General features: G+C 40.3%; 1 protein-coding gene across 1 annotated transcript in view; it reads left to right on the top strand.

The window, feature by feature from the left end:
- Positions 1-3,723: 3,723 nt before the first annotated feature.
- Positions 3,724-6,204, top strand: part of elfn1b (extracellular leucine-rich repeat and fibronectin type III domain containing 1b) — a 46,793-nt gene continuing 44,312 nt past the window's right edge. The window contains exon 1 of the mRNA XM_042485883.1: positions 3,724-3,783. The gene's annotated coding sequence lies outside the window, so the exon portion shown is untranslated. The remainder of the gene's footprint in view (positions 3,784-6,204) is intronic.

The following is a 6,204-nucleotide window of genomic DNA, read 5'->3' as shown; positions in this document are numbered from 1 at the left end:
AACACCAAGCTCTGCTGTCCTCTCCATTTGCAGCCAAGGGGACTACAGGGGAGCAAACGCACTGCTGATGCACAAGGAATCGCTAAAGAGTGCTGCGTCGTGTGTGTCTGTGTATGTGTGTGCGTGCCAGTTCAGTAGTAGTTTCTATGTTTAGCTAATTTGCCAGCAGTAATGCATCAGAGCCTCAGTTTTTAGTTGTTGTTTTTCTGCAGGCTCCTCATCCGTCTCTCCCCTCGTGTTTTCCCTCTTTGTTTCCCTTTTGTTTTCCTACCAAAGCTACCAGACCTCCTCTGTTTCTTCTTCCACATCCTGCTGCTTCACCTGAATGATTTTTGTTTGTGTTCTCAGTGACTTTTCTAATGTCAAATGACATTGCTTATGACTGGGTGGTCCGAAGCCAAAAAAATCCTTCTGAGAGAAAATGGTCTTCACGGTTCATGCTACAGTATGTGTGTGTGCAGTTGTGTATTTGAGGAGCTGTCTTTGTCGCCTGCAGTGATTAAAGACCGTTTGTGATGTTTGAGATGAAAAACTGATCTCCGCAGTAGAGCTCAGAGCATGGGAGCTCAGGGATGTTGACTGAATGTCTGACTGTTTGTTCTGTCCAACGGGCTCACAGGACTGCATGGAGACACACACACACATCAATATCACTACACACATTGTGTCTTTCAGCTGCCAGTAACAGCTTTTCATTTGTAACAGTTTGCTATTTTGCCTTTTCACTCATTCCTCCTCTTATTTCCCAGCATCCCTCTCTTCCTCATTCAGCCTCTCTCTGTGTGTCCCTGTTGGTCGTGTCCATCTTGACATCCTCAGGCTCAAACTGCTGTCTTGCAGATAAAAAAGGCATAGCTGCAGTGAGTGGATGTATATTTAGCTGTGTAACAGGGCTGTTTATTTCCATAATTGTTCTTCTTGTCTTTGTTTTGCTTGTGAGAGCAACCAGTCAGTGGTACCCCCAGAAAATTTTCATAGGGGTGGCTAGATTTAAAACCAAAAACTGAAACTGAATTTCAGGGATTTACTGATGTTGCAGTATGAAGGCTGGTTGAAAACTATGTCCATTTAAGAATTTGCATACTGATATAATTTGGTTTCTTATTGCTTCTTTATTACAGTTGATTTTATTATATATTTGATGTGCACAGACTAATACCAGTACGGTTAACATTATTAGTTTCACAACAACCCTTTAATTTTGAAGGAGTACATTGATTACAAGGAACAAAACCTTTAATGGGAAAAAGTCTTTTCAAGTGTAGGGGTGACTTGTCAGTAACCAGAAAACACATTTTTATTCAGATATCCTGCAGGGAGAGCTCAAGGACCCCTTTGAAAATAGCCATGCCAGTTGTTTCTTCACCAAAATTTAGCTTAAGTTTGGAGCTTAAAAATGAGGCATGCCATAGCCTCTTAATGTTGGCCTCCAGTTATACTACCACAGTTCTGTCAATGTTTCTATGGTGAATTAATATATAAGAAAACCTGGTCATAAGGAGATGGAAGCTGTGGTGGGTTGTGTCTCACCAAGGCAATACGCCTGCCAAGCTGCAGGCCACACACTGACACATACTGAACCTGTGAAGCCAAAACATGATCTTTTCCTGACCATAACCAAATGGATTTCGTGCCTCAACCTAACCACACAATCATTGTATTGTTGTTGAGAAATGTAAAGTTTCAAAGTATCTGTTGAAAAATAATGGACTTTAGATCTGACATTTGACTTGCTTTTCTAGCCTTGAAAAAATTGGCTGCGGGAGTCAAAAATGAACCTTCAAATTTTAGTCCAACCTGAATGTGATGTACTCAGGAAAAAGCTAGAAAATGGTTAGTGCAATAGAAACATCACAGACTATTCAACATTTGGTGTAAATTAAACGGAATTACATCAACAAGTGTCCCATCAGAGGACCTGTCTCTTATGACTTGAGACTTGGCTTGGACTTGCCCCAAAAGACCTAAATACAGTTGTTGTTAGGAACATGTGTATACAACAATGTCTCATTTTGGGGAACTAGAGTCAAGCTTAAGGTAAACATTTCATGACTGGTGCAAAATGAATAACAGAGATTTGCTTATACAATCTCCCTAGAGTATCTGTTACTTACTTAACCTTGCCTGAAGCTTAAAATATTTCCTAACAAATGTGATTAATAAGAAAAATCCTTTATGATTCAAAGACTGATTTTGGAATCACAGTGCTGCTCAAATGATGTGGTTATGATGCAGAAAAGCACCTTGACAGGAGACCGTGCTTGTCGGAATGGTGCCTGCATAAAATCAACAATCAGTCAATTTAATTTAGATTATCTTACAAAATATAGATAATCCTATTATTTAGCTGACATTATGGTTTCATGATTCTCAAAACTAATTTATAGTTCTTCAAATACAGTTTGAAATGTGTTGCAAGGGTAAAACAGTTATTATTGTAAGGACTAGGTTTATAGATGTACAAAATATCACGAATACCTGAAATTGTAACATAAAAGCCCTGCAGTACGTGAACTTGTGCTGCTCAACATATTGTTGTCTTGTGTGTTATTAACACCATTTTACTTTGTCTTTTGTTTGAAAAGAAATCAGCTTAAAACATTAAAAAGTCAGTTGTTGATGGATGGATGGATGGATGGTTGGTTGGTTGGTTGGTTGGTTGGTTGGATGGTTGGTTGGTTGGTTGGTTGGTTGGTTGGTTGGTTGGTTGGTTGGTTGGTTGGATGGGTGGGTGGGTGATGTTTTTTTTTTATTTTTAAACTAACTCACAGACATTAGTGTGTCCAAAATGTGGATGTAGATGTGGATCAAAACAGAAATAGACAGCAAATGCAAAACAAATCTAATGTACATGTGAATATGGAATCTGGAAAGAAGTTCAATTTGATTAATGAGGTAAAACACGGTCACATTCTGGTGAGAATTTGACACAATAAGAGGACCACTTTACAGTAAAAGTTGTCTTTGCTTAGCTATTTCAGGCTTAGTCCTATTGTTTCGTCCACAGTCTGAATTATTGGAGTTGTTTTTTTTATCTGCCTTTACACACACACACACACGCACACACACACACACACACACACAGAGGTCTACTTGATTTTTGAGAATGAACAGTCATGTGACAGAGATGGTTGTAAACTCTCTCCATATGACATTGTTTTTTTCCCTGTAACACAGCGGTTCGGATTAGCCTTGGAAATAGGGGCTCTTTCTCTCTCCATCTCCCTCCCTCTGTCCATCATCACTGCCAAATGTCAGATGTTGCTGTCATCCTCAGCTGTCCCTTCATCTGTCTCTCTAATGGGAATCCCCCTCTGTTTTCTCTTCACACAGCCCTTATTTCAACAATCCCTTGCATTTTTCTCCTCGTTTCTTTGTCCCATTTCTCATCTCTCCTCCCCCTCTGACACACATAGAGCTTTGAGGTGTCCTATTAATTGTGTTATATAAATTCACTTTTTTTTATTATTAATTTACAAGTTTCACTTTACGACAGTAACCAGGGGAAAAAGTCCAAACTTAAATTCCACTCCTGTTTTTTTTTCTCCAGTGCTGCTTAGTTGTCCCTGTGTGGGTTTTTTTTAAGTGGCAGACTGTCAGTCTGTGCTGCTGTGAATTTTCAGAAATCTCTCAACTTTGTCATTCTAACCTAACCTCCCTCTGTCTCTTTCCGCCCCTTCCCGTTCCCCTCTTCCCCTTTTTCTCTCTGTTTTTGATAGTGATGTGAAAAGCACGCCAAGACTGAAGGCTCTGCTGGTTCAGGGAGGTCCTCCGTCTGCAAAGGTAGAAACGTTTTTTCCTCCTTCCTCGTTGCCTCAGTCTGCTTTCCATTCTGCTCTCTGTCTCTGCTGCTGAACACCAGCCTTCGTTGTTAGATGAGAAAGCGTCAGCAGAATACAAAACATTGCTTTAACAGTCCAGACAGAAAATGGCACGCAGCAAATATTAAGAATAAACTTTAGACGTACAGTACGCTTACGAGACTTGAATGCAGTTGTACAAGCGTGCGCGTGCAAACACATACACACTTACATGCACATGTTCCAGAGTGAGCTGGATATTCATCATGTGATTTTCCCATTATTTCCTTTGGGAAAATGTTCCTGACACAAATACAGGGGTGTATTTTGTATTGTGTGTATGTGCGAGTGTGTGTGAGACAGAGAGAAGGTGCAGAAAATCCCATTTTCTTTTCCCTTTATGAGAAATTGCGAGCTGTCAAAGGTTTAAGGGTTACAGCCACCCAAGGACGGCAGGATTTGTAACAGAAAAACAGATGCTCTTTGTACACGCTCCTTAAATCTGTCTGTGTCTATAGTTTATCATGTTTATCTTATCGAACATTGCAGTATGCTGTATATTTTGTAGTGTCTTGCGTTTCAAGGAATGCTCTCTCCCCTAACTTTGTCCCAAAAGAGTTTCAAGTTAGTACAACAAAAGCAGTAGAAAGCAGTTCATCACATGATGTTGTAGCGTTCTGTAAGGGAGGAGCACCCAGCAGTGTTGGCAGCTGTGTTCCACTGTTGAGGTTTCCTCAAATCACAGAATTAATTCTCTCAAATTAATATTGTTACACGCACTCACACCTTTAAGGGGCTCAGCACAATCTGATCCGTTGGTCACCGAGCCGTGGTGTAGTTAGGGGTGTTGCTCAAGGGCATCTCAGCAGTGGTGATGCTGCTTTTTCACTTTCTCCACCCAGATTGATCCTGTCAGTCACGGCACAGAGCTGCAGCTATCATTGAGGACACTGAGGCTATATCCTCTGTATTTTTTTCTAGGTATTTGAGGTCTTGCAACTGGGGGTTGGTGATATTCTACAATTATAAAAAAAAAACACAGCAGATTCCAGTATGTTTAGTCTTCAAGTTGACTCTTTTCCTTGGTAAACATTTAAGAATTTCTCCACCAGGATGCTATTTTGGACAGCGTGGAGAAGGCTTTGAAATAGCCTTCATGTTTCAAAGCCTTCATGCTGGACCTTCATGTGGGAATTAAAATAAAAACACAAACATATGATTTAATAGTGAACTAAATAAATACGATTTGAAATAATTAAGAAAAATTTAAAGACTCTGTTTTTGGTGTCGGGGTGGGTATGTTGGGTTGAATTGGACTCTAAGCAGGGATTGGACCGGTGGTCACTAACCTGCCTCGCTCACCTTTAGGCTACATTTGTGAGACTGGATGTTGTGTCAGTTCTCCTTTTTTAACTTTTTCATTTTGACAGCTCATGTACCGCTGTGCGATTGGAATAAACCAGTGAACAGATTGGACGTTGACCTGCCACTAACAAACCCCCTCATGCACGATTCTTTTGGTTGTGTGTTTTTACACTACGCCCTCCCGTGTAATTTAGATCCGTCTGCTTCAGCACCACGGACAGCGCCATGGGTCATCAATACACAGCACTGTTAGACTGCTTATATTTCAGAGGGGGTGGTTGGGGCCATAGATTGTGACTTTCACATAAAGCAGTCATATAAAGTCATATGAGTCAGACTAACATATTTAGCTGAGCAACCCCTCTGCTCCTGCTCTCTCTCTGCTACTAGGGGAATTAGAGGAGGATAGCAAGTTAACAATGGGCTTGCATTTTGGTCATTTTGGTAACAAGGGGGATCGCAGACATACTGTTTTTTCACTGCCTGTGGGAAGAATGAGCGTGTAAGAGTCTGTCCATTCTTGATTAGAAGCTCCATTTTCACTGTCTGATTTTCTCTCTTTAGAGCTCGCCATGTGAAATTACTCAAATTTCTCTGACTGTTTTCTCTCTTTCCTGCGTGTGTATTTAATTTGCTATGATTAGTGGACTGCAGATTTGATAGGCTTATTAACGTCATGTGAGATGATTTAAAGCATGCAGTCAGTGTGTGAGTTTCCAATGCTGCATATCCTGCGCTGGTTAGAATAGAAATGCTGAGTCAAAATTCATTAATTCTCAAAAATCTATTTGTTATAGGTCTATGTCCAAATAGGATGGTGTCTGGGTTCAGACTCGGGGGACAGAGAATGAAAATGAAAAGTTTCATTCATAGGCAATAAAAAGCACTTGTCCAATTAATACACTTACTCAGTATGACCAGTAGCTTAATGAAGGTAAATATTAGCAAACTTTAGATAGATACTAATGTTACACTGACATTAGTGAGATAGTTTTTTATGAAACTCCTGCACTTCTTGATCTCCTCTGTGGACAATTTG

Source organism: Plectropomus leopardus, chromosome 4, assembly GCF_008729295.1.
Source record: "Plectropomus leopardus isolate mb chromosome 4, YSFRI_Pleo_2.0, whole genome shotgun sequence".
In the NCBI taxonomy this organism is placed as follows: Eukaryota; Metazoa; Chordata; class Actinopteri; order Perciformes; family Serranidae; genus Plectropomus; species Plectropomus leopardus.
This window is presented reverse-complemented; position numbering and strand designations above follow the sequence as displayed.